General features: G+C 46.9%; 1 protein-coding gene and 1 long non-coding RNA gene across 2 annotated transcripts in view; one reads left to right on the top strand and one right to left on the bottom strand.

Annotated features, from left to right (window-relative positions):
- Positions 1 to 27,971, top strand: part of LOC140420523 (uncharacterized) — a 106,311-nt gene that overhangs the window by 11,455 nt on the left and 66,885 nt on the right. The gene's annotated exons all lie outside the window — the stretch shown is intronic.
- On the bottom strand, positions 7,744 to 26,614 carry LOC140420521 (uncharacterized). Its single transcript, XR_011946422.1, has 2 exons — positions 26,358 to 26,614; positions 7,744 to 16,452 (listed from the first exon to the last, which is right to left on the bottom strand). It is a non-coding gene; the product is annotated as an uncharacterized lncRNA (long non-coding RNA).

Raw genomic sequence — 27,971 nt, 5'->3', positions numbered from 1 at the left:
TTTATCTTTGCATTGTTGTCCTGTAGTAGCACTGCCCCTACTCCCAGGTCACTGGCATGTGTGGCCATTTTAAATGGTCTGAAAATGTCTGGGGTGGTCAGTATTGGTTCGCCCACCAACATGGTCATCAATCTGTCAAACTCTACTTGGCGTTCTGTGGATCACTGCATTTTTGGTAGTTTCCGCTACAGATCCAACATGTATTTTATTTCAATTTCTAACTGAGGAGGATGTGGCTTTATTAGTTCAGAGTTTCTGATGTTTACTTCATGATTTGTTAACCAAGTGCTCCCCGGTGTTTCCCTATAACTCTATTCATACCCTTTCAACATCTTTATGACATATGCCCCTTTCTGTGTCTTGTGTAATGTAATGATGTGGAGATGCCGACATTGGACTGGAGTGGGCACAGTAAGAAGTCTTACAACACCAGGTTAAAGTCCAACAGGTTTCTTTTGAATCACTAGCTTTTGGAGCACAGCTCCTTCATCACCTGATGAAGGAGCTGTGCTCTGAAAGCTCGTGTAATGGAGTCAGTCTTTTCTGATTGTCCAATGAATGTTTATCCAAATTTCAAAGATTTCCCACAGTCAAACAACAAGCACTATTGTCAATGCTGAGGGAAATATTTGGTTCATTTTTAATCAATAAACCCTTTTCAACCCCTCCAGCTTTACATGCTCTCTTTTCTTGCAAATGGTTACTTTCAGCAATAAGAACCATTCTTTGTTTTACAGCTTCTACCTCCTCTTTGGAGTTTTCATAATCACAACTCATCTCCATTTAGCAATACAGACTTTCAGAATCAGAGGATAACCCATTGTTGGACCCATGCACTTTCTGTTTTTTGTTAACAGATGTGGTTGCAGATTCACGACATAGGTCTCCATCCATCTTCCTCTTAGTTTTGAAAGGTACTGATGACTGATTATTTAGTCTCCTTTGCCATTTGCTCCCTTTAAGAAGCACTGTGCATCTCTGAAAACGTCTTGTAGAATTCCACCGGGTAGCCATCCGGCCCCAGGGCCTTACCGACTGCATGCCATCCAGCCCCTCCATTATTTCCTCAATTTCAATTGGGGCTCCCAGCCCTTCCACCAGATCCTCATCCGCCCTCGGGAACCTCAACTGACCCATAAACTGCCTCTTCCCCTCCACCCCAGCCCGTGGTTCCGACTCATAATTTGCTGTAAAAGTCCTTAAACACCTCATTCACTCCCACTGGATCCAGGACCGCAACCCCATCTCCACTCTTTACCCTCCCTATCTCCCTGGCCACCTCCCTTTTTCTGAGCTGGTGTGCTAGCATTCTGCTAGCCTTTTCCCCATACTCATAGATCGCCCCTCTTGCCTTCCTCAGCTGTTACACAGCCCTTCCCTGTAGTCAACAGCCCAAACTCCGCCTGTAGCCTCCACCACTCCCTCAGTAGCCCCGCGTCCAGGGCCTCCGAGTATCTCCTGTCCACTTGGAATATCTCCTTAACTAACCTATCCCTCTAAGCCAGTTCCACCTTTTCTCTGTGGGCTCGTATCGAGATTAATTCCCCTCTGACCACTGCCTTCAAAGCTTCCCAGACCTTGCTGCAGAGACCTCCCCCGTATCATTTGTTTCCAGGTAGTTCTGGATAGACTTGTTCACCTGCCCACAGACCGTTTCGTCTGCTATCAACCCTATGTCCAGCCTCCATAGCGGGCACTGTCCTCTCTCCAAGCTAACACGTAGATCCACCCAATGTGGGGCATGATCCGACACCGTGATTGCAGCGTACTCCGTATCCACCACCCCCAGTATTAGAGCCCTGCTCAGAATAAAAAAGTCGATCCAAGTGTACACCTTATGGACAGGTGAGAAAAAATAAAACTCCTTCGCCCTTGGCTGTGCAAACCTCCATGGGTCTACTCCCCTCATCTGTTCCATAAACTCCTTCAATTCCTTTGCCATGGCTGGCACCCTCCCTGGCCTGGATTTTGACCAGTCCAATTCTGGATCAATGACCTGTGTTAAAATCTCCCCACATGATCAAGTTATGTGACTCGAAGTCTGGGATCTTACCTAACACCCGCTTCATAAATTCCATATCGTCCCAATTCAGAGCATACACGTTCACGAGTACCACCTCCATCCCCTCCAGCATCCCACTCACCACAAGTCAAACTTTAATGGTGAGAAATAGTTTGGAAGGAGTTTTGCCAGAAAAGGTGGTAATATGTGGAATTCGTAGTGAGAACAGTAGTGTGTCAATATGTAAGGTAAGGTTAGAGAGTCTGGTGAAATGTGGTGAACTGGTAGTAGGAGCAAAAGAAAAATTACCTTTTTAGGGGTAAGATTTATCCTAGACAATAATATAGCTGGATCACAGGTGGGAGTGCTGCCTATTACGGTTGAAAAGCCAGTGGAAAGTAAAACAACTGAGATGTTGCAAGAAATATATCCGGGATTGTTTCCTGATTGTGTGGTAACCAAATCACAAAGCCACGGGTTAAGACAGGAGGAAGAGAACTTGAGGAGTGCCAATAGGAAGGCTGAGGTTCAGTTGTCAGAAACCACGTTTGATCAGATGGGTTAGTAAAAACAAGAGCAGGTGGTGGATTAGCAGATATTTTTAGTTCAAGCAGTAGGTTGAATTGCAGCAGAAATATTCAGAGATAATGCAGTTGTATCAGAAAGCATGATGTGGAGATGCCGGCGTTGGACTGGGGTGAGCACAGTAAGAAGTCTTACAACACCAGGTTAAAGTCCAACAGGTTCGTTTCAATGTCACTAGCTTTCGGAGCGCTGCTCCTTCCTCAGGTGAATGAAGAGGTATTTTCCAGAAACATTTATATATAGACAGATTCAAAGATGCCAGACAATGCTTGGAATGCGAGCATTACCAGGTGATTAAATCTTTACAGATCAGAAAGCATAAATGGAAACAGAATCTGAATGTATACCAGAGTGTTATTACATTAGAAATAATGTATTAATGAGAAAATTGAAACTGTTACATATGCAAGCAGATGAGAACTGGGCAGAAGTTCATCAAGTAGTATTACCAATGGGTTACAGAAGGGAGGCTTTGCAGCTAGCATATGAGGTTCCAGTAGGGGGCCATTTAGGAGCAAGGAAAACGCAAGTAAAAATACAAAAATATTTTTATTGGCCTGGACTGCAGAAGGATGCAGTTGAATTTTGCCGCACATGTCATTTGATTTACCTCAGAAGGTAATCAAACTAGAATCTTTAATAACTATTCCAGAATTTGAGGACTATTTTACTATGTGCTAATTGGTTGTGTGGAACACTTGCCTAAAACCAAAAGTGTGAATCTGTACTTGTTGACTATCATGGATGTGCCTACTAGATTTCCAGAGGCAATTCCATTAGGAAACATTACATCTAAGAGGGTTGTAGAGGAGTTAACCATTTTTTACTCGATATGGACTACCAAAAGAAATGTAATCAGATCAGATATCCAAATTTATGTCTAAGTTATTCAAGGAAGTTCTGGATAGCTTAGGAATAAAGCAATTTAACTCAACAGCGTAGCATATTGAATCACAAGGGGCATTAGAAACATAGCCGATTTAGCTCACTTGGCTAGATGCCTGGTTCATGCTGCAGAGCAAAGCCAGCAGCGCGAGTTCAATTCTCATACTGGCTGAGGTTATTCAAGAAGGCCTCACCTACTCAACCTTGCCCCTCGCCTGAAGTGTGGTCATCCTCAGGTTAAATCACCACCAATCAGCTCATCCCCTCAAAGGGGAAAGCAGCCTATTGTCATCTGGGACAACTGCAACTTTACCTTTACTTGGAAAGATGGCATCAAATTCTAAAGATGATATTTAGGCATGTAGTCAGGGTTATCCAGAGGATTGGGATAAAGGAATTCCATTTGTACTATCTTCAATTCAGGATGCACCAAATTAATCAACTAAATTCAGACCATTCGAATTGATTTTTGGTTAGGAGGTGAGAGGACCACTTAAATTGATCAAAGAGAAGTTGGTGAGTCAGCGTTTGGAGACTACATTGTTGGACTATGTGTCAAACATTAGGAAGCAATTAACTAGGACTGGTGAGTTGGCTCGGAAATATTTGGAAATTATCACAACATGTGATGAAAATAGAGGCAGATAAGAAATCAAAAATGTTAGTTTTGTTAGTGGCGAGAATTACTTGTATTGTTACCATTGGCAGGTGAACCATTAAAAGCAAGATTTAGTGGGCCTTATCAAATTGAAAGGTAATTGAGTGAGGTGAATTATTTGATAAGAATGCCAGACAGAAGGAACAGTGTCATATTAATATGCTCAAAAGGTATTTTGATAGAAAGGAAAAAAGGAGGAAGTGTGAGTTGTTGTAACGCAGACAAAAAGATAAATCCAGATGATTCTGAATTTGACATTCCTCAAATTAATATTGAATAATGTGGAAGTATTAAAAGATAGGAATAGATTATTGAGTTCCTTACAGAGGGAAATCAAAATGACCTAAAAGAGTGAAAACAGTCACGTGGAGCTGCATGTGGGAAGAAATCGGGAAGTACGAAAGTAATTATGCAAGATGTAGATATAGGAAATGCTATTCCCATTAAATATCATCCACTCAGGCTTAATCCACTGAAGTTAGCTGAGGTACAAAGGGAGATTGCTGCTTTATGTAAATACCAAACAGCACTCATTTTACAGAGTTAACGAAGAGCTGAAGGCTAGGGAGCAGCTAGCCTTGGAGCCTCATCAAGCAGAAGGTACCAGTAATGGCTACACAGAAGAGAAAACGAGCTTGGATAGGCAGATTTGGAAGAAAACTGAGATCCAGCTTCAAATCGAACAGGAACCCCAGCACACCAGCATGGTCTAGACGAGGAGTGACAACAACTTCAACAAGAGAGGGAATTAAAATTCATAACATGGTAATAATACTCTTCATTATTGTCACAAGTAGGCTTAGATTAACACTGCAGTGAAGTTACTGTGAAAAGCCTCTAGTCGCCATATCCCGGCACCTGTTCGGGTACACTGAGGGAGAATTCAGAATGTACAATTCACCTAACAAGCACATCTTTCGGAACTTCCGGGAGGAAATTGGAGCACCCGGAGGAAACCCACGTAGACACGGGGAGAATGTGCAGAATCCACACAGTGACCCAAACCGGGAATCAAACTCAGGTCCATAGCACTGTGATGCAACAGTGCTACTGTGCCGGCCTGGTAGTGACACAAGAGGTGATTATACTAGTATCTGGTCAGGAGGGACAGATGCAAGAATGGGGCTGTCTCACAGTTTACAGAGAGTATCGTCTGTGGTGGAATACTGGATCTGGAGGCTGAAGAGCTTGTACAAATGTAGCCAGAATATTCAGCAAACCTTTGCATACAATGACTGTTGTCTTACACTGTCCAAATACACCAGCTGTTACCAATTATTTTTGGCTATCCTCAACAGACACAGAATATAAAGCAGCTGATAAATGTGAAGAACTGATGATGAATGCTGCAGCATCGATAGCAACCTGTCTGACCATCAAGAGAAGAATTCTGCCAGGCAACTACATATCAGTGAATTGTTGATGAAGCTTTTCTTGTGTAATCTTGGAGGCCGCTTGGGTCTTTGGAAATCTCTCTCGCTCTAAGGAGTGGATACATTTATGCTAGTGACTGTGACATGTGAGAAGACTAAAATGGAATGTAGTCGTGTATGTTTGCCTGTTGAAAAATGTAAAATTATATCAGAGTATAAGTTGCATGTAATCATAAGAAATGTTTAAAGTTAAAAAGTATAAAGTCACCTACGTACATTGCAGGTTCATTTCTTTTAAGGGGAGGTGTGACAATTGGGAGATTTTAGGAAAATTTGAATATAAATGTATTGGGCAATTTAAGGGTTAAAAGCGTGTGGTTAGAGTGGGATTCACTGCAGTGGTCCTGTATTTATTTTAAAGAAGGATCCTGTTTTGCAGGGCCTGGGTGTTTTTAGTAGCCAGAATGTGAAATTGACAAAGGAATGTGTTTTTCAGTCTGGGCTAATGGACTGTGGTTTAGCTGGGAAAGTACTTGTGGAATGAATGTACTTTGCAGCTGGCAGAGATCATTTGTTTTCCAGCTTGGGGAGATGAGGTCATTGATGGGTGGAACCGAGGAAGGCAGAAATGCATTTTAAAAATCTTTAGAGAGCAGTCTTTGGAGAAAGATTTTGGAGCTAAGAATTGAATTTTGGGCCCACAATTCTCCCACAGGAAGATGGATTGAGAGCTGTATCTTTCTTTCCCTGTTGTTTAATGGGAGATTGAGTAGTAATGTTTAAATGGGTAATTGTAAGCTGTTGTTTTTGGGTGTGAAGTTAAAAAGTTTAATATTGTAGCCATTATAAAGTTTTATTTTAAAAATAACCAAGCCCTATTTATTCATGCAATCACTCCTGGAGCGAATCATTCATTCTGCACAGTCACACAAATAAACTGAAATATTGGGGTTTTGGTCCAGTATCCTAGCCACTGTTGGGGTCTGGTCTGGGATCAGAATAGTGACCGATGTAACAATTGGTTGGAAGCTCATTTCCCAGTCAGCCCTCCAGCGCCTTTCTGTCTCCCTATTACTGCGACACCCATGACAGTTTCCCAACTGGGGACACAGACCCATTATTCTCAGCTAAATTGAGCCTCAGCTCCATCGCCTGGCTGTCATTGACACGAGTTATGGACAGAAATGTGCCCGAGGAGCCAGTGGAAAGTCAAAACTTGTGACTCTAAATCAACACCTCAACATTCGTCAGTCAAATTCATGCTATTTATACTGGGTTTTTAATTATTAGATTTAGGCACTGGAGGTAAAGGATTGGATTGGATTTTGTTTATTATCACGTGTACCGAGGTACAGTGAAAAGCATTTTTCTGCGAGCAGCTCAACAGATCATTAAGTACATGAAAATAAAATAAAAGAAAATACATAATAGGGCAACAAGGTACACAATGTAACTACATAAACACCGGCATCAGGTGAAGCATACAGGGGTGCAGTGTTAATCAGATCAGTCCACAAGTGGGTAGTTTAGGAGTCTGGTAACAGCAGGGAAGCAGCTGTTTTTGAATCTGTTCTTGTGTGCTCTCAGACTTTTGTATCCCCTGCCCGATGGAAGAAGTTGGAAGAGTGAGTAAGGGTGGAGGGTTTTAAAGTATAACTTTTTCTTTCTAACTTGTGTCTGCCTTGGCTCAGTGGGCAGCACTATCACCTCTGAATCAGAAGGTCAAGACCCAGTTAGGGTCCTGTGGACAAAAGCCAGTTCCAACATTCATCGTCCCAGCACTGAGGGAGTGGTGCACTGCCTTTCAAACAAGATGTTAAACTGAGGCCCTGTCTGCACCTCTCAGGTGGGTGCAAAAGTTCTCACAGCCACTATTTTGAAGAAGAGCAGGGGAGTTATCCCCGGTGTCCTGGACAATATTTATCCCTCAATCAACATCACTAAAAACAGATCATCTGCTCATTATCACATTGCTGTGTATCAGATCTTGCTGTGTGTAAATTGGCTGCTGTGTTTCCTACATTACAACAGTGACTACACTTCAAAAGTGCTTCTTTGGCTGTAAAGCACTTTGGGATCACCAGTGGAAAAGGCGCAATAGAAATGCAAATAGAAGATTTCTGTTATCTGATCTTGTTATGTGGAATTTAATTGATTTCAGCCACCCCCAACTTACCATTTAATAAATTCATTTTGGTTCAGACAAGACTTTAACCAATTAAGGCAAATTCACAATCCTCTGGAGAGTAAATTTTAAAAGTTTATTAAGTGAAAAATATTTACTGAACAACTTTAAGACATTGACTTTTACAACTTCATGTGGGTGATCATTCTGTAGAAGCGTAACCCTCTCTGGCTCCTTCTTTGACAGTAATTCTTCTGGAATTCAGCCTCGGGAGTCTGGCTCCTTCTTTGACAGTAATTTCCTTGGAACTCGGCCTCAGGAGTCTTCAGTATTTGGCCAGCAAGGAAGACCTTCAGAACCTCTACTTTTATCCCCAAAGTGACCATTAACTCACGTCAGAATTGGGACTGTTGTAACATGATCATTTGTCAATTTGGTTACTAGATTAACTTAATTGGATCCCCAATTATTGACACCACCTTCTCTCCTTATCTTAGACAGGAATATAATAGAACTGTTTCATACTATCCCTTTGCCGGATTCTATACAATCCCTTATTCATACAGTTTCAAATGTTGAGGCTAATCTGAGTTAAAAGGCCTCTCTCACCAGAACATTTATCTTCATTTCACATTCTTTACATACACAGCTATTAAGCTTTTACATTATTACAGCAAATAAAACTTAGTCTTTCACTATAACTACTGATCCATGATGGATTCATTAGTTGCAATTCGATTAAGGCTCCCGAGATATTACTGCTACTGGCTGATAGCTAACTAATACAGTAATCTAATTCATACATTTGATTAATACAAGATACACTGGTTTAAAAAGACAGTTTGTGGAAGACAGTCGCTTTCTTTTTTACTAATCTTGATCAGTTTGAATAATAAGCTTATTCTTGAGCCAGACTTGGGCAGAATATGATAGCCCGCTATTTATCAAAATATGATAAAACAATTTCTGCTAGCTCTGCAGTTTAGAAACATTTAGGTTTGTACAATCTTAATTTATAAAAGAACAAATCAGCCATTACAATACTATCTATTACATTGTTTCACAAATTATAACTTAATCAAAGTTCATTGTTGAATAATCAACTTTTTGGTGACTGGCTTCTAATATGAAATCAATATGTGATTAACAAAGAAATGTTACATAATCTGTGTAAGAAGCTCGATGTTATAGTTTAAAATGGCTTCCTTGACCTTGTTACTTATAACCATGAATATGGTGCAAAAGCGATGGAATTCTAAAATTAAATGGATTTCCCAGTCCTACCTACAGTTTTATACATTATAACAATGACTACACTTAGCACTACACTCATTATGCTTCACCCGATGTCCATGTATTTACATTGTGTACTTATTGTATGTCCTATGCTTTTCTTGTATGGAACAAACTGCCTGGACTGTACGCAGAACAATATTTTTCACTGTACCTCAGTACACCTAACAATATATCTAAATCTAAAATCTAAATCTTTTGGAGGGGCTGTGATACTATACAAAAGGATTTTAAAAATATTTTCATCAAACTTGGTGCCCTCATCAAAATGATTGATGAAGATTTAAATTTTGTTTTCCGATTAAGGGGCAATTTAGCATGGCCGACTCCACACATCTTTGGGTAGACATGGGTAGAATGTGCAAACTCCACATGGACAGTGACCCAGGGCTGGGATTCGAACCCGGGTCCTCAGAGCCGTAGTCCCAGTGCTAACCACTGCCCCACCGTGCTGCCCCGATTGAGCTTTAATTTTGAGTAAAATTTTGATTCTCTTCGAAATTCTCAATAAAAATCCAAACGCACAATATCCTGATCACAGGCAAGTTGTTGTGATCAGGAGTGCTCAGAAAAGGGCGCAAGAAACAGATTCAACTATTTCTTTCAAAAGGGAATTGGGCTAGTCCTTGAAAAGAAAAGAACATTTCTGGACAATGGGATTAATTGGTTGGCTCTTTCACAGATCTGGCATTAGCACAATCGGCCGAATGGTCTCCCTCTGTGCAACCTGAGCTTCATGTGCTGTTAACATGGGTGGGAATAGTGGTAAAGGGACCTGGGTGTGAATGGACGCGGGCGTCCTGTCAATAAGTCAGCGAAGGATAACCTGCAGGTGCAGCAAGTTATTAGGAAGGCTAATGGGATGTTGGCCTTTATCACAAGAGGATTTGAGTACAGGAGTAGTGAAGACTTGCTTCAATAGTGTAGAACCTAGGTTAGACCACAGCTGAAGCACTGTGTGCGGCTGTACTCCCCTTACCTTAGGAAAGGTATCATTGCCACAGAGGGACTGTAACGAAGATTCACCAGACTTGTTCTGAGCAAGATCGGACTGTCCTATGAAGAGAGACTGGGGAACCTGGGCACCCTTTCTCCAGAATTTTGAAGAATGAGAGGGGATTTCATTGAAACTTACAAAATACATATAGGAATAGACAGGCTGGGTGCAGGTGAGATGTTTCCCCTGGTTGGGGAGTCTGGAACCAGGGGACACAATTTCGAAATAAGGGGGCAGTCACTTAGGACGGGTCTCGGAGGAGACATTTCTTTACTCAGAGGGTTGTGAATCTTTGGAATTCTCAACCCCAGAGGGCTGTGGGAGCTCAGTCACTGAGTGTGTTTAAAGCAGAGACTGACAGATTTCTAAATCCCAATAACGCAAAGGGATATGGGGATAGTGTGGGGGAAAAGCATTGAAGTGGATGATCAGCCATGATCGTATTGAATGGTGGAGCAGGCTCGATGGGCTGAATGGCCAACTCCAATGATACAAAGATAGGTGGGAAAGTAAATTGTGAAGAGGACAGAAGGAGACTACAAAGGGATATAGATAGGTTAAGTGAGTGGGAAAAGATCTGGCTAAATGGAGAATAATATGAAAAATGTAAAATTGTCCATTTTGGCAGGTAGAATAAAAAAGCTTATTATCTAAATGGTGAGAGATTGCAGAGCTCTGAGATTCAGAGGGATCTGGGTGTCCGAGAGTATGAATCACAAAAGGTGAGTATACAGGTGCAGCAAGTAATTAGGAAAGCTAATAGAATGTTATTGTTTATTGTGAGGGGAATTGAATACAAAAGTAGGGAGGTTGTGCTTCAGTTATACAGGACATTGGTGAGACCACATCTGGAGCACTGTGTACAGTATTGCTCTCATTTAAGGAATGATGTAAATGTTTTGGAAGCAGTTCAGAGAAGGTTTACTGGACTCATACCTGGAACTGGAGGCTGGTCTTATGAGGAATGATTGGACAGGCTGGGCTTGTGTCCGATGGGGTTTAGGTGACTTGATTGAACCGTATAAGATCCTGAGGGGCCTTGACAGGGTGGATGTGGAAAGGATGTTTCCTCTTGTGGGAGAATCTAGAAATTGGAGTCACTTTAAAAGTAATAACTTGTCCATTAAAGGCAGAGGAGAACTTTTTTCTCTCAGAGGGTTGGGAGTCTTTGGAACTCTCTTCCTGAAAGGGCAGTGGAAGCAGAGTCTTTGAATATTTTGAAGGCAGAGCTGGATAGATTCTCGATAAGCAAGGGGGTGAAAGGTTATCGGGAGTCAGCAGGAATGTGGACTTGAGGTTACAGTCAGATCAGCTGTGAATGTATTGAATGGTGGAGCAGGCTCGAGGGGCCGAGTGGCCTACTCTTGCTCCTAATTCAGATGTTGTCACATCCTTTATAAAAGACTGTAGCATGGGACTTCCGGTGACGACAGGTGGGAAGCAGCCGCACACTGAAGGGCTCCCGCTCGGGAATAGGAATTTCGGAGTTTTAACGCTCGGTCCCGGGGACAACGGAGGCGGAAAAGGCTGTAAGAAGGCACAGGGAGGAGAAATGTCCAAGTGTGTGAGAAAAATGGCCGTGAAAAAGGGGGTTAACGGACGTCCGCCAGTGAGTGAAAAAGTCAGTGCAGGAACTGTAAGGAAAGCGGAGGCTGGAACACCAGAGGAGGCCGCATCACTCACAGCAGAAGAAATGACCACGGCGATGGCTGTGGAACTTGAAAAACAGTTCACAAAGCACATGGAAGCGATGAAGAAGGAGATGGGGGTGGTATTGAAAGTGCTGGTGGAGGAGGAAACTGCCCCGGTGAGGGCGATGGTATCAAGCGCAGTGGCGGAGGTGCGGGAGCAAGTTGAGACACTGAAGGAAGTGGAAGAGGCATTATCGCAGCACAGTGATCAACTCACCTCGATGGGGAAGGAGTTGCGGAAGGTGATAGAGACCAACAAGGGTTTGCAAGCCAAAATGGAAGACCTGGAAAACAGATCCAGGCAATAGAATCTGAGGATCGTGGGTCTGCCCGAAGGGGTGGAAGGCCCGAGGCCGACAGAGTATTTTGCCACGATGTTGGCAAAGCTGTTGGGGGAAGGGGATGATCCCTCCCGATATGAACTGGATCGGGCTCATCGGTCGTGGAGGCCTATACCAAAGACAAGTGAGCCGCCAAGAGTAGTAATTATGTGTTTCTGTAGGTACAGTGTGAAGGAGAAGGTCATGTGCTGGGCAAAGCAGAAGCGGGAGATGCAGTGGGCTGGAGCTGGTATACATGTATATCAGGACTTTACGGTGGAGCTGGCAAGGAGGCGGGCTGCTTTCAACCGGGTGAGAAAGGCACTGTACAACAGCACGGTGCAGTGCAGCATAGTATATCCAGCTAAGTTGAGGGTGACCTACAATTCAAGGACTTTTATTTTGGGACGGCAGAAGCAGCAGAGGAGTTTACGAAGGCAGAAGGACTGCGGCAGAATTGAGAATTGGTTGTGTACCGATGTAGCCTCATGTAACTTTAGTTTTTCACTGCGTGTTGGTGTATGTACTAATTGAGTCGACGCTGTATATATTAGGACAAGGGAAGAGATGGGACTTTCATCTGCAATGATGGTTCTTTGGGGCTTGGGTGTGTATACGGGGATGTGTGCTAAAGGGGATTTCTTGGTTTTCCTGGGACCGGGCAAGGGGGAAGGAAACCCGGGCGGGGTCCTCCATGCTGGCCGGTTTAAGCCAGTGAACGGGAGTGAGGTGGAGGGAGGGGCTGTGGCCATCGGAGCCTGGTAGAACAGGTTCCGGTGAGTCTAGCTGGGGTGAAAAGTTGGGGGAAGGAGCCGAGGTTGGGGAGAGGAGTTTACAAGAGGAAGTGGAGGGGAGGAGTCTGGGAGGGGGGGTGGGGGGTGTGGGGGGGGCAGTGCCTACAATTCATGGGTGTCATTTATGGTACTCTTTCGGGGATTGGATGACATTGAATATTGGGGGGGGGAGGAGGTTGGGGGGTGGACTCTATATGTCAATGGTGACAATAGGCGATTCCTGATTCCTTTTTCTTTTTTCCTTTTCTTTATTTTCCCACCTTGGGAGGGTTTGTTGTATTTTATGCTTATATTGTCTGGTGGGCCGTTGTTTGGGTGGTGGGAGAAGGGGATCGTTGTTGTTGATAAGGGGATGGACATTGTATTTGTTACCGTTTACTGTTTGTTGGTGGGGTGTAAATTCTGAAGAAAATGTGAAAATGGAGAATAAAAATATATTTTTAAAAAATAATAGATTGTAGCATTTTCCCTCCTACTGATGTCAGGCTAATGGGTCTGTGGTTCCCCGTTTTTTCTCTCCCTCCTTAAATATTGGGGTTACATTTACCCCCTTCCAATCTGCAGGAACCATTCCAGAATCTATAGAACTTTGAAAGATGATCACCAATGTATCCACTATCTCTACAGCCACCTCTTTCAACGCTCTGGGATGGAGAGCAGCAGCTTCAGGGAATTTATTAACTTTCAACCACGTTAATTTCTCCAGTGCTACTTTTTCACTGATACTAATCTCTTTCAGTTTCCCGTGATCACTAGTCCCTTGGTTCTCTAATGTTTTGGGGATAGTTTCTGTATCGTCCTCTGTGAAGACAGACACACGTTGTTTAGTTTCTCTGCCATTTCCTTATTGCCCATTATAAACTCTCCTGTCTCTGCCTGGACTGGACCCACATTGGTCTTTGCTAATCTTTCCGTTTTCACATTCCTATCGGAACTTTTCCAGTTCTCCCCAGTTTGCTCTCATTCTATTTTCTCTTGATCAGTTTCTTGGTCCTCCTTTGCTGAATTCGAAAACAAGTTCCCAATCCTCAGGCTCAACTATTTGGGCCACTTTATGAGTCTCCTCCATTGATCTAATGGAATCTTTAACTTTTCTTGTCAGCCACGATAGCTTCACTTTTGCTTCGAAAAGGAATCTATACTTTATGTAAATAAAATGCGAGTGGTTGCCTGTCTATTGTCTATCGTCATACAAAGAACAACAAAGAACAAAGGACAGTACAGCACAGAAACAGGTCCTTCGGCCCACCAAGCCTGCTCGGATCATGATGTCTGTCTAAAGCAAAACCTTCTGTGCTTCCAGGGTCTGTATCCGTCTATTCCTATCCTATTCATGTATTTGTCAAGTTGCCTCTTAAACTTCGCTGTCGTACCTGTTTCCACCACCTCCTCCCGCAGCGAGTTCCAGGCACTCACCACCCTCTGTGTAAAAAATTCCCTCGCACATCTCCTCTAAACTTTGCCCCTCGCACCTTAAACCTATGTCACCTGGTAATTGACTTTTCCAACCTGGAAAAAAGCTTCTGACTATCCACCCTGGCCATGCCACTCAGAATTTTGTAAACTTTTATCAGGTCGTCCTTTTATCACGTGTGGCCTAACTACGGTTCTGTACAGCTGCAGTATGACTTGCCAATTTTTATACTCAATGTCCCGACCAATGAAGACAAGCATGCCGTCTGCCTTCTTAGCTCCTTATCCACCTGGGTTGCCACTTTCAGTGATATATTTATTGTAATTTCCCAATCTACCACAGACAACTTGCCCCTCAGACCATGACAGTTTCCTTCTGCGAGAAACACCCAGATAAATTAGACAAAAGAACCCTGTAACCACCACAGCCCATCTTCATGGCAACGTGGCTGCTTTGGGAACTAAATATCTTCCAACGTGCAAACACCTTTTCATTCTGTTCTCCTCATCAAACTTGGAACCAGGTAATCGCAACGAGGCTCAAAAATGGTCAGCCCACCGGAGGCAGAGGTGTTAGACCGGCCAGTCCAGCAGAAAGAAACCCTCCAATCATCACCATTCACCAGATGTCAGAATGAACAAAATGCAGTCCTGGATGTCAGTGAGAGCAGAAACAATAACAACGGAGCCAACATCTGTAATTTGTGAACTTGTTGGAGTCACAATAGGTGTGATGAATCACAAAACCCCTCCCCACATTGAGAGCAGATGAATGGTCTCTCCCCAGAATTAACTCGCTAGTGTCTCCGTAGTTGGGACAGATCATTGAATGTCTCCTCTGCTCAGAGCAGGTGAATGGCTTCTTCCAGGTGTGAACTCGCTCGTGTTCCTGCAGGGTGTATGGATATCTGAATCCCTTCTCTCACTAAGAGCAGGTTAACGCCTTCTCTCCTGTGTGAACTCGCTGGTGCCTCTGCAGGTGGGATGATTGAGTGAATCCCTTCTCACACTGAGAGCAGGTGAACGGCCTCTCCCCAGTGTGAACTCGCTGATGTATCCGCAGGTTGGATAACTGAGCGAATCCCTTCTCACACTGAGAGCAGGTGAACGGCCTCTCCCCAGTGTGAATTCGCTGGTGTTTCTGCAGGTCGGATGATTGAGTGAATCTCTTATCACACACAGTGCAGGTGAACGGCTTCTCCCCAGTGTGCACTCGCTGGTGAATCCGCAGGCTCCTTAAAATAGTGAATCCCATCTCACACTGAGAGCAAGTGAACGGCCTCTCCCCAGTGTGAACTCGCTGGTGTGTCAGCAGGCTCGATGAAGTAGTGAATCTCTTCTCACACTGAGAGCAGGTGAACGGCCTCTCCCCAGTGTGAACTCGCTGGTGTTTCAGCAGGCTCGATGAAGTGCTGAATCCCTTCCCACACTGAGAGCAGGTGAACGGCCTCTCCCCCGTGTGAGTTCGCTGATGTATCCGCAGGTTGTCTAACTGAGTGAATCCCTTCTCACACTGTGAGCAGATGAATGGCCTCTCCCCAGTGTGAACTCACTGGTGTTTCCGCAGGTCGGATGATTGAATGAATCCCTTCCCACACACAGAGCAGGTGAACGGCCTCTCCCCGGTGTGAACTCGCTGGTGTGTCTGCAGGGCGGATAACTGAATGAATCCCTTCCCACACACAGAGCAGGAGAACGGCCTCTCCCCAGTGTGAGTTTGCTGGTGTGACTGCAGGTTGGATAACCGAGTGAATCCCTTCCCACACACAGAGCAGTTGAAAGGCCTCTCCCCAGTGTGAACTCGCTGGTGTGTCTGCAGGGCGGATAACTGAATGAATCTCTTCTCACACTGCGGACAGGTGAATGGTCTCTCCCCAGTGTGACTGCGTCGATGAGCTTCCAACGCTGATGGAGTCCTGAATCCCTTACTACAGTCCCCACATTTCCACGGTTTTTCCAGGGTGGGGGTGTCCTCGTGTCTCTCCAGGTTGGACAATCTGTTGAAGCCTCGTTCACACAGAACACGTGTACGGTCTCTCCCCGCTGTGAATGGTGTGATGTGTTTTCAGGCTGTGTAACTGGTTAAAGCTCTTTCCACAGTCAGTGATCTGGAACACTCTCACTTGGGTATGTGTGGTTTGGTGCTTTTCCAGTCACACTGATGTTTAAATTTCTTTGAAGCTGACAGAAAAGACAAACATTTCTCCTTCTAGATTCAAAGTCCGTTGATATTCAGTTACAAGGAATTGAGAGACTCACTCACATCGAGACGTGATGTTTGAGATTTCTGTCTGTAATTCCTCCTCTTCTAATATCCTGTAAAAACAATTTACAAAAGTTACTTTACTTCTCCTCATTTTGGAGACGGTATCCTGAGGGTAACGACAGTCTGGCCGTGGGGTTAATCCTCCGGGTCCTCAGTCTTATTGAGGAATGTCCCCTTGGGTCTATTGTGGTGGTGATTCTTTTGTATTTTTGTTATTATGGGAGGGTTTATGTGTTGTTGACTTTATCCTACTCTGGTACAGACGGGGCTTTTATCCGTGAAAGGAGCAGTTTGGGGAAACTTTGGTGCCTCTGGTGTAAAGAGAGTTGGAGGAGGGGGTAATGGCGCACGCCCGATTGTGGTGTGAAAATCTGTTCCTGTTCTCTCTGTCGCCTAACTAATGGCGGCAGTTAATCTGCAAATTTTCTCAGGGAATGTACGGGGCATCCATCACCCTATCAGAAGGAAAAAGATCCTCTCATTTCTTAAGGAGAAAGTCGACATCGCTTTATTACAGGAAACTCATCTGGATTATGAGGAACACTTTAAATTGAGGCGGGATTGGATGGGGCAGTTTTTTTCACCTCTTTTCCATTGAGTCGCAGGGTTGTGGCAAACCTTATTATACACTATCCAAGCAGTCAGGGTAACTCTCCCGATTACAATGTGCATGTCAATTTCCTTTGTGCCGATCCCTCCATCTCCCGTCCCTCCCCTCCCCTCCGCCCCTTTTACTCGTCGTTTCTGGGTTCTTTCCTGGGCCCTTCACTGTACAATGGGAGTTATCTGTTATTTACAAGTGGACGGTGTCCTCCCCCCCCCCCCCCCCCCCCCCCCCCCCCATTGATGGGCCTCCCCCTTCCATCCCGCGCACTCCCCGTCCTGTTTTAAACCTTCCCTTGGGGGTTCCTCTTCTTGTGTTTTTGTTCTCGGCTCTCTGGTCTCTGTGTCAGTTGGTTTCTGGCCTCTCCCTCCTTTTCCCAATAGCCCCTCCCCACATCCCTTTCCTGCCTGCTCCCTGTGATCCCGTACGCCCATCTCCCTCCCCAGTGTTCCATTGGCCGCTGGCTTTAAACAGGTCCTGGAACAAATTGGTGAATGGCCTCTACACTTTGTGGGAACCATCCTCTGACCCTCAGACGGTGAACTTGATCTTCTCCAGGTGGAGAAATTCCGATAGGTCTGCCAGCCAGTCTGAGCTGTGGGTGGTGCTGCTAATCGCCAGCCGAGCAGGATTCTCCAGAGGCCGATTAGAGAAGCAAAGGCAAGGGCGTCCACCCTCTTCCCCATGAATAGATCTGGCTAGTCCGATACCCCGAAGACTGCCATTTGTGGGCACGTAATAACCATGGACATTGCATCTAAATAGGCTGTCCAGAATTCGACAAGTCTGGGACATACCCAGAACATGTGGGCATGGTTTGCCGGGCCCCGCTGGCACCATTCACATTTGTCCTCCATCTCCGAGAAGAACCTGCTCATTCGGGTTCTTGTCAGGTGTGTTCTGTGCACAACATTCAGCTGCATGAAGCTTAGCCTTGCGTAGGAGAAGGTGGAGTTGGTCCCGTTCAGTGCTTCGCTCCAGAGTCCCCACCCTATTTCCGTCCCTCGCTCTTCCTCCCATTTTTCCTGGGTTTCATCAAGTAAGGAGCGCATCCTTATTAAGAGTTGTCCGGTCAGGTCCCCACAGTTTCCCTTCCCCAGACTGTCTGCGTCCAGTAACTCCTCTTGCATTGTGCTTCTCAGGGTTTCTGTGTATGCCGGTGCCTCCTTGCAGAGAAAGTTTTTGACCTGGAGCACATCCCTGTTTGGTAGGTCCAGTCTCTCCGTCAGCTCCTCTAAGGTCGCTAGTCTATTTCCCGTGTAAAAGTCCCTAACCATCAGTGTTCCCCCGTCCTGTCTCTACCTCTTGAAGGTGGTGTCGAGAATGGCTGGTGCAAACCTATGGTTGCCGCAGATGGGGGCCATGATGGACACATCGGTCAGACTGAAATGCTGCCACATCTGGTTCCAGGTTCTCAGGGTAGCTGCCACCACTGGACTGGTGCTGGCAGGGATGGGAGTGTTGCCCTGGCGAGGGCCCGGAGGGTCATTCCTGTACGCGAGGACTCGTCCATCATCAACCATCCCATGTCTGGGTCCTTTACCCATCTCCTCACTCTTTCGGCCGTGGCTGCCCAGTGATAGTATTGCAAGTTCGGGAGGGCCAGGCCTCCCATGTTTCTTCTCCATTGTAGTACTGTTTTAGGGATTTTTGAATTCTTGCCCCTCCGCACAAACATCATAATCACTTTATCTATTGAATGGAAAAAGGCCTTGGGGATGTAGATCGGTAAGGATCGAAACAGGAAGAGGAACCTGGGCAGTACGTTCATCTTGATCGTCTGCATCCTCCCCGCCAGGGAAAGCAGGAGTCCATCCCATCTCGGTGGGTCGTTTTTGACTTCCTCCGCCAGACTGGTCAGCTTCCACTTGTGGATCCGTGTCCACTCGTGGGGAACCTGGATCTCCAGGTAGCGGAATTTGTTTTGGGCTATTTTAACTGGGAGGCCCTCCAGCTCTGCCCCTCCCCCTCACCGGGAAATCTTTGTTTTTGCCCAGGTTGAGTTTGCAGCCCAAGAAGATTCCGAACTCTCTCCGGGGGGGGGGGGGTCTCGGAGGCGTACAGTCCCCGGTAGATGGCCTCGAATGCTTGGTTGACCTTTTTTGGTTGGGCTACGGGACGACTATGATTGGGCGGCACGGTAGCACAGTGGTCAGCATTTTTGCATCGCCAGGGTCCCAGGTTCGATTCCCGGCTTGAGTCACTGTTTGTGTGGAGTCTACACGTTCTCCCCATGTCTGCGCGGGTTCCCTCCGGGAGCTCCGGTTTCCTCCCACAAGTCCCGAAAGGCATACTGTTAGGTAATGTGGACATTCTGAATTTTCCCTTAGTGTAACCGAACAGGCGCCGGAGTGTGGCGACTGGGGGATTTTCACAAGAACTTCATTGCAGTGTTAATGTAAGCCTACATGTGCCAATAATAAAGATAATTATTATACCAGTCTGCCTCTGTTACCCTTTACCTGGGCTATTTCCCTCGTGGCTGCCTTCTTTCTCAGCTGGTGAGCCAGCAGGCGGCTAGCCCTCTCCGTGCTCATAAAAGGTCCCCCGTGCCTGGCGGAGTTGGTCATTGCCTTCCTGGTGGACAGCAGGTCAAAGTTCTTTTGCAGCTTCTTCCTCTCCAGCAGAAGCTCTATAGTCAGGGCCTCGGAGTATCGTCTGTCAACCTCCAGAATGGAGTTGATCAGTTGGTGCATAACCACTCTCTCTTCCCTACGAGCCTTTTGGCAATTATTTCTCCCCTAATCACAGCCTTCAGTGCCTCCCAGAACGTGGAAGGTGAGACTTCCCCGTTCTGGTTGTTAGTGATGTACTTGCCGATGGCCGGTGATGTTTTCTGGCAGAAGGCCTTGTTGGCCAAGAGGGTCGTGTCCAATCTCCATGTGGGGCATTGGGCTTGGCCCATCTCCAACCTCACATCCATGTAATGTGGAGCGTGGTCTGAGATTACAATCATGGATTATTCCGCTCTGACTATTTCTGGAAGCACCGATTTCCCCACAACAAAGAAGCTGTGTGAGTGTAGACCTTGTGTACTGGTGAGAAGAACGAGAATTCCTTCTCATCCAGGTGTAAGAATCGCCAGGGATCCACTGCCCCCGTCTTCTCCATGAACCGCCAGGGATTCACTGCACCCGTCTTCTCCATGAACCGCCAGGGATCCACTGCCCCTCATCTGCTCCATGAACGTTCCCAGTTCCCTCGCCATGCCTGTCATTTTCCCTGTTCTGGGATTGATCTGTCAGTCAATGGATCCTGTAAACAGTTGTGAAGTTCCCCCTCCCATGATGAGACCGTATCCCCCCCCCCTTCCATCTGCCCCCCACCCGACCGTATCCCCCTCTTCTATCCCCCCCCACCCCACCATATCCCCCCCCTTCTATCTCCCCCCCACCCCACCGTATCCCCCTCCTCTATCTGCCCCCCCCTCCCAGACGCTCTCTTCCCAGTGGGAGATGTGCCGCGGTCCCGCTCTCTCCCGTACTTCCTGGCACTAGCTATCCCGCTGGTGTGTGGCCCCCTGACCCAGGATCGATCTGACCCTGTCCTACACCTGCTCTGCTCGTGTCCCTGCTGTCTCCTCCTCACCCTCTCCTGCGCTCTGCTGCCCTTGCCCCCTCCCTCCTATGAGCTGGCTCCCCTGTTCATTGCGAGGTGACGCAGTCGGAGCGACCTGTGAGCCCTGTCGATCTCTGGCGGTTTGGGAAGCTGTCCCTCCCAATCAGGTTGCCCAGCATTTGGGCCACGTAGTCGATTGGGTCCCTGCCCTCGATCCCCTCTGGCAGGTCCACTATCCGACTGTTCTGCCTCCTTGACTGATTCTACTGGTCCACAACCTTTTCCAGCTCTCGAACTGTGCTCCCCGGGCTTCCAGTTTCCTCCACATGCCATTGAGCATCTTCTGCATGGCGGCTAGCACCTCCGCCAGCTTGACCATCACCCTTAATGTCATCCTTCATTGCGTTTAGTTCCTTGGTTCAGAACATCCTCCATCCATCGCCTGGTCGGGGGGAGTCGGGGGAGGGGCTTGTTTATTGGGTCGCCGGTCTCCCTCTCTCGGGAAGACTGGAGACCCCTCGCCTCGTGGGGCCGCCGACCCGCTTGCTCCTGTCCCTTGCCGCAGTTTCTGTGACCCTGCAGCCTTTCGAGCTGTTGCTTCCTGGCATTTTGTTGTCCGCACTATTGTTGAGGGTGAGGGGATGTTTAACTCTGATTTTGCGGCTACATTCGGCCGACACTGCCTATTTTTCTGTTGTATGGAGGAGAGCCACCTGATGTGCGACTGCTCAGCACATCCCCGTCACAAGTTCCCTCTCTTTTGAATGTTGACTTGAAACTGCGATCTTATGTTTTGGCGATAAGGCTGGAGGACATCCTTCCAACAATCGTGCGGGAGGACCAGACTGGGTTTATACGGGGAAGATTTTCCAGTAACAATGTTGGAAGGTTGCTGAATGTGATTCAGGCTTTTCAGAAATATGCTTTGGATGGGCTGGTGATCTCCTTCAATGCAGAGAAAGCTTTTGCTCGAGTTGAGTGGAATTATCTGGTGTATCTGCTGCGAGGCTTCGGGTTGGGTGAGCATTATATTGAGTGGATTCAATTGTTACATCACAGACCGGCAGCGGCGGTGCTCACCAATGGTTTGCGGGCATCGAATTTTCAGCTTCAGAGAGGGACTAGACAGGGCTGCCCTCTGACCCCCTTGTTGTTGGCCACTGAGCCATTGCCAGAGGCTATTAGAGCGGATCCTCTGATATCGGGACTGGGGGGTGGGGTGAGGCAGCACAAGATCACTCTGTGCGCAGAGGACGGGCTGCTGTTTGTGTTGAACCCAGTGTTTCAGTCCTGGACATTATTGGAGAAGTGGATAGATTTTTTGAAGTATTTTCATTCAGATTTTAACAATTACAACACATAACATTACAAAGTAAAACCAACAAAAAAACCCTAAACCCACCCCAACTCCCTAACCAACCTCTCCACCTCCTTCCCTCCCACCTAGCAGTTGATGGTAACCAGCGCCGTGAAATTATAGGATCCCAACAATGCAGAAGGAGGCCATTCAGCCCATCAAGTCTGCACCGGCTCTTTGAAAGAGCACCCTACATAACCCGTGTCTCCACCCTATCCCTGTAACCCATTAACCCCACCTACCCTTTAATGGAAGCATACAAAGCCTCCGTCTCCCTGCTCCAACCCCACGCCTACTCTGCATTCGCCGCCCAAGAATAGTATAACAGGTTCAGCAGGGCCAAGCCGCCTGACTGTCGCCCTCTCTGAATCACCGTCTTCCGAATCCTTGCCACCTTATCTGCCCACACAAACGATTAAACCAACCTATCCACCTCCATAAAGACCAATTTCGGCAAAAAGACCATTAGGCACTGAGATAAAAATAAAATCCACGGCAAAATGTTCATCTTAACCAGCTGTACCCGATTGTGGATAGATTTAGTGCCTTCTCTGGTTATAAGAGGACTTTTACTGAGTCAGGGGCCATGCTGGTGAGAGGAGGGGGGGGCGGGTGTTGAAGGGTATCCCCTCCTCTTGCTAAGTTCCCAATCAGATGCTCCCCCCTTGGGATTTAAATATCTGGGAATGTCAATGACCCCCTCTTTCAGGCAACTTTTTGGGGCCAACTTTCCACAGCTGATGGTGACTATTAGGTGGGACCTTGTCCGGTGGTCGGCTCTTCCGATTTCATGGTGAGGGAGGATCGTCTTCATTAAAATGAATGTGTTGCCCAGACTGTTGTACCCTCTGCAGATGCTGCCTGTACTGCTGTCAACCAGAGTCGTTAAGGAAATTAATGGAATGATTAGTACAGTTATCTGGACCAAACTTTGCCTCAAGTTTGTTCAGCTCCAATCACCAGGATCTAAGGCAGGGTTGGGTCGCCGAAATATCGGGCTATATCAATTGGCCTCTCATCTAAGGTTCATAAGGGATTGGGTGAGGATGGACCCAACATCCCTCTGGCTCGATATAGAAGCAGGCCAGTCACTTCTCCCTCTATCCAAAACTGGCATAGGCCGATTACAGAATGCACCCCCATGGAATTTTTAATGTCTGTAGTTCATTCAAAGTCTGATACATTTGGTAAATTATACGGCCCTATATATCTCAGATATATAGGTTCCAATTTGACTGACTTGCTCCTCCAGAGATTTCCATCAGTGAATTAAATTCAACTTAGCTCGGGAGTAGGGCACAGTGAGGCACAATGGTTAGCACTGCTGCCACACAGAGCCAGGGACCCAGGTTTGATTCCTTGAGTGGCTATCTGTGTGGAGTTTGCACGTTCTCCGTGTCTGCTCCGGTTTCCTGCCACAGTCCAAAGATGTGCAGGTTCAGTGGATTCATCATGCTAAATTGCCCCTTCGTGTCCAAAGGTGTCAGGTTAGGTGGGTTGACCATGATCAATGCACGAGGTTACGGGGATAGGGTGGGAAGTGTGCCTCAGTGGAGTGCTTTTTCGGAGGGTCAGTGCAGATTGAAGGAGAGAATGGCCTCCTTCTGCACTGCAGAGCTTCGATGTCATTATGTTATGTTATTCATTTGAATTCAACTATGCTGTTAGTCCACTTGTAATGTTTTGGGGGGTGCGTCCTGCATTATTATCCTTCCATTTTTATATAATCTTACCCTCTTTCTCCACTCACTATGTTAACCTGTTAACTGGTTGTTCAATGGATCAGGCATTTCATCTCGAGGCTCTGGTCACTCAAATATTCTGCTATGAATTAATTCTGCAATGTGTTGCTTGTATTTATGTTGGCCGTATCAGTTGTTCTGCTCTGTACCCGTTTTCCACATTTTTTTCTGTTATTCTGTTGCATTCGTTATTTAAAAATTGGTTAAAAAACATAACAAAATATTAAAAATATTAACTCATCCATGAACACATTCAGTGACTCCCAGACTCCACTGGTCCCGGTGGAAGAGAAATGCAGAAACTAACAACACTCTTGAAGGAAGAGATGACTGTAAATATATACCGTAGCTACAGCACAATATTACACTACTGAAATAATAATAAATATACTTCATTATAGAACCATGAACAATATATCTAATATGTACCAAATAACAACACTGGACATATCTCTGTCCGATATTAATTTACTGACCCCTTAAATGTCAGCCATCTCCTGGGGAAAGCAGCCCTTTAATTGTGAACTTCAAGAAATAGACCATTCTTTTAACCAAATAAATAAATGTGTCAAGCTGAGGAAGCAAAGGATGTTAATGTCTTTAAGAGAGAGAGAGACCTGGGCCAAGCTTTGCAGAGTCTGCACCCTCCCTGGATTCACTTCCTTTCCCTTCAGTTGCTGCAAGTCACCAATTGAAGGTCAGAATGCGAAAAGAAATGGAAAGGGGGAGAAAAGAAAGTGTTTTACTCACAGATGTTGGAGACAGGAGGACGGTTCAGTCTGTGTGAAGCCCAATCTCCTTTCACATAAAGCCCGCGCTGATTGGAGGACCAGCGTCCTTTCGGTCCTAACTCTATCCATTAGCCAACACCTCACAGGAAGGTCAGGGGCTGGGCTTTCCTCCACACGTGCGCAGCTTCCCCTCACCCTTGGACATGCGCAGTACCTGATCACCCGCCCGTGCGGCGGATAGAGCGGGTTCCCCAGCGCGGGGGATTGTGGGAGCTACGGCCGACACTGTCCAAACTCCTGGGGTGAAAAGTGGAGGAGGCTTGGGCGGTTGTGTGCGAGCTTGGTGTCCGCCCCCGGGCCGATTCGAAAGGCAGGCTGCCTCTGGGAGCTTCCTGGATGGGGTGAAACAGCAACTCGGCGCCCATTGCTCCTGGTCCCCGAGGGAAGGGGAGAAGACCGCTTTCGGAGTACTGCGACCAGTCGTGTTTCAAGTCAGCGGTTGAGCTGCGGAGACGCTGCTTTGGACTGCGAGGTTTGCTGTCGGCGGTTTTGAGTTCGCCCAATGGAGGACGAAGGAATGGAGGAAGGATGGCAGCTGGATAGGCTGCTGGAAGCGGCGGGTCGGAACCGGGAGTGGATACCCGATGGGCGGCCCGCGGCCTGCAGCCCGGGGTGGGTTGCTGCCGTTCCTGGGGTCTCCGGGGGTTCGGCCCCCCTGGACGCCCTGTGGGCGGTTGGGACTGACTCTGGGACTTTCTTCCCCGTTGTCGACTGTTGCCAACATTGGAGCGACTCTGGCCGCTGCCATTGGAGGACTTTGAGGACATGTTGTTCCTTGTGAAATTTCGGCAGGAGCGCCGGGGTCATGAAGTGGGACGTGCAAAATTAATGGACTCTTTTTATAGACTTTTCTATGTGTGCTGAGGGATTTGTTTTCTTGTTTTCTTTGCTTTCGTTTTATTTAGCAGCCTATGACATTCAACTCATTTCGGTTTCTCCGAAATGGTATTTAGTAATTGTGGTGGAACGCTAGTTGGTGCGAAACTGCTCTCCCGCCGAATGGTCCCGTGCCTTTGGGCGGGGTCCAGGAGGGGGGAACCCTCTCTCCTCCGCCACGCCCGGGTCTGGCTCTCCGGAGGTTTGTGCTCTTAGCGAGGAGGGGCCTTTCCCCCGGGGTGTCGGCTGCAGGGCGGGGTGAACGGGGGTGGGTGAGCGGGGATTAGTGTTCGGTGATGGATTTTATCCTGTTAAATCTTTTCTGGGGTGAATTGAGGCCTGGTGCCTGGTGATTGGGTTTGATATGATACTGTTAAAATGAATCGAGGCCCTGTGGGTCATATTTGTACCGGAGCGGCCGTATTGTATCGGGGCCTTGCGCCTCGCGACTGCTTGTCTTATGTGTTTAGAGGTCGTCACCTTGAAATGTGCCTGTGTCGTGTGTTGTATTTTTGGATTTTGTTCCTTTTCTTTCTTTCTTTGTTTTCTGTTGGAGCGGTCGTATGGTTTTGAGGCCTTGTGCCTCGCGACTGCTTGTGTATGTGTTCAGGGGTCGTTGCCTCGATGTACTTGTGTTTTGTGGTTTTCTGTTCCTTCTTGCTTTTGGAATGGTCGTTGGGTTTCGAGGCCTTGTGCCTCACGACTGTTCGTGTTTTGTGACTGTTCGATTGTTACTTGAACTATACGTAGGGCCTGTGCCTTGTGGCTGGTTGTGATAAGTGACTGGTTAATAGGTATTTGGAAACGTATTTCGGCCCTGTGCCTTGCAGCTGTTTGTGTTCAATGACTGTTACAATGTTACTGTGAAATGTAATTGGGCCTTGTGCCCTGCAGCTGTTTTGTGTTCAGTGACTGTTTAATCGTCAATTTGAAGTGTGTTTAATCGTCAATTTGAAGTGTAATGAGGCCTGGAGCCTTGTAAATTGGTTTCTGTAATAATTGTGACGACAATAAAAGAGTTACTCACAGATGTTGGAGACAGGAGGAAGTTTTACCTTCACTTCCGCTGTGACATCACAATGGAGCACTCCCTGAATCAGCCAATTAGAATTACTCTATTCCGAGGTGTTGTCACTGGGTTCCAGTGCGCGGTCGCGGGAGCCCCGCCCCCACCCGTTCAACTTCCTCCCTCCACACCTCGAGACCAGGTTTCCAGGCAACCGGCTGACGGCTGCGACCAGAGCTGGAGGCGGCTCGGTGATCTCTCCCCTGCCTGAGACTACGCATGTCTGAAGGAGAGTGGAAGCTGCGCGTGTGCAGGGGGTGCTCAAAGCCTGAGAGGCATTGAGCAATGGGAAGAGTTGCACGACCGGAAGGAGTCTGGTCCTCCAGCCAATCAGAGCGCGGGGTTTGTGTGACTGAGCTTCACTCCGGCGGAAACTTCCTCCTGGGCCTTCATCAAACAAACCTCCAGACGCCGCTGGTTCTCCAGCATTCTGCACCTTTCATCAGCAGTGACGCAAATAATCCCCCCCCCCCCCCCCCCCCCCCCAGGAATGTGCTTTACACGTCTGGAGGAGGAAATACCAGGGGGCCGAGTAAACGGAAGAACTCAAACTCTTCCTGAAAATGTGCAGTGAATGAAGTACCTCTGAGGACAAGAAAATAAGGGCCAACAAGGGAATGGGGATCGAATGTCCTTCCCACATTTTAGACCCACCCGTGAAGACCTACATCCACCACCACCCACCCTTCAGCAATGGCACCACTCGGTTCTGCCATGATTAACGCTCGGATAATAGAGGGAAGCACACGGCACATCAACTACAACAGATACGATAATACAATTCTCTGCAACACTCGAGGAGAAAAAGACATTCAAGCGGGACTTACAGAATAACAACTCCCTTCAACAGGATAAAAGATAACAAATTCAAACAACAACACCACGACAGGGAAAGAGTCCAGATTAGAGCCTGAGTTAGTCCGAGCTGCAAACCATCCCTCCAAATCTTCGCCCTTCATGGATTTAATGAAGGCCAAGGCAGTAGTCGGATTATCGAAAGTCTTGACGGAGTTGTCAAATAATTTTCAGGGTCACAGGATAAAGCAACATAGTTCCCTTCAAACTTCATCAAAGTCTCGATGCTTCGTTTGTGTTGCTGTTGAAAAATCCTGGAATAAGGAAATCCTAACTCCCTCATGGAGGCAGGTCCCACCTCGCCTTACCCATCTTCAGGACCTTCTGGTGATCTTTCAAGTTGTGGAAGTGAATGATTACAGGCACAAAGAACAAAGAAATGTACAGCACAGGAACAGGCCCTTCGGCTCTCCAAGCCCGTGCTGACCATGCTGCCCAACTAAACTACAATCTTCTACACTTCCTGGGTCCGTATCTCTCTATTCCCATCCTATTCATGTAGGATGAAAGCTATTCCTCGGCCTCAAAGACAGGATCCGATGCCCTTACTAATTTGAAACACCCAGGCTTCACATCCAGCTTGAGAAAACGTGGCAGCCGGTCCTTGAAGAACCTAACGGGAGCCTCACCCTCCACACCTTCTGGCAGGCCGACGACTCGGATGTTCTTTCTCTGACCTTCAGTTTTCCAAATCCTCCAGGACCACCCTCACGTCACTCG

The sequence above is a fragment of the Scyliorhinus torazame genome, chromosome 5, assembly GCF_047496885.1.
Source record: "Scyliorhinus torazame isolate Kashiwa2021f chromosome 5, sScyTor2.1, whole genome shotgun sequence".
Classification (NCBI taxonomy): Eukaryota; Metazoa; Chordata; class Chondrichthyes; order Carcharhiniformes; family Scyliorhinidae; genus Scyliorhinus; species Scyliorhinus torazame.
The sequence above is the reverse complement of the archived record's forward strand: the minus strand, read 5'-3'. Positions and strand labels throughout refer to the sequence as shown.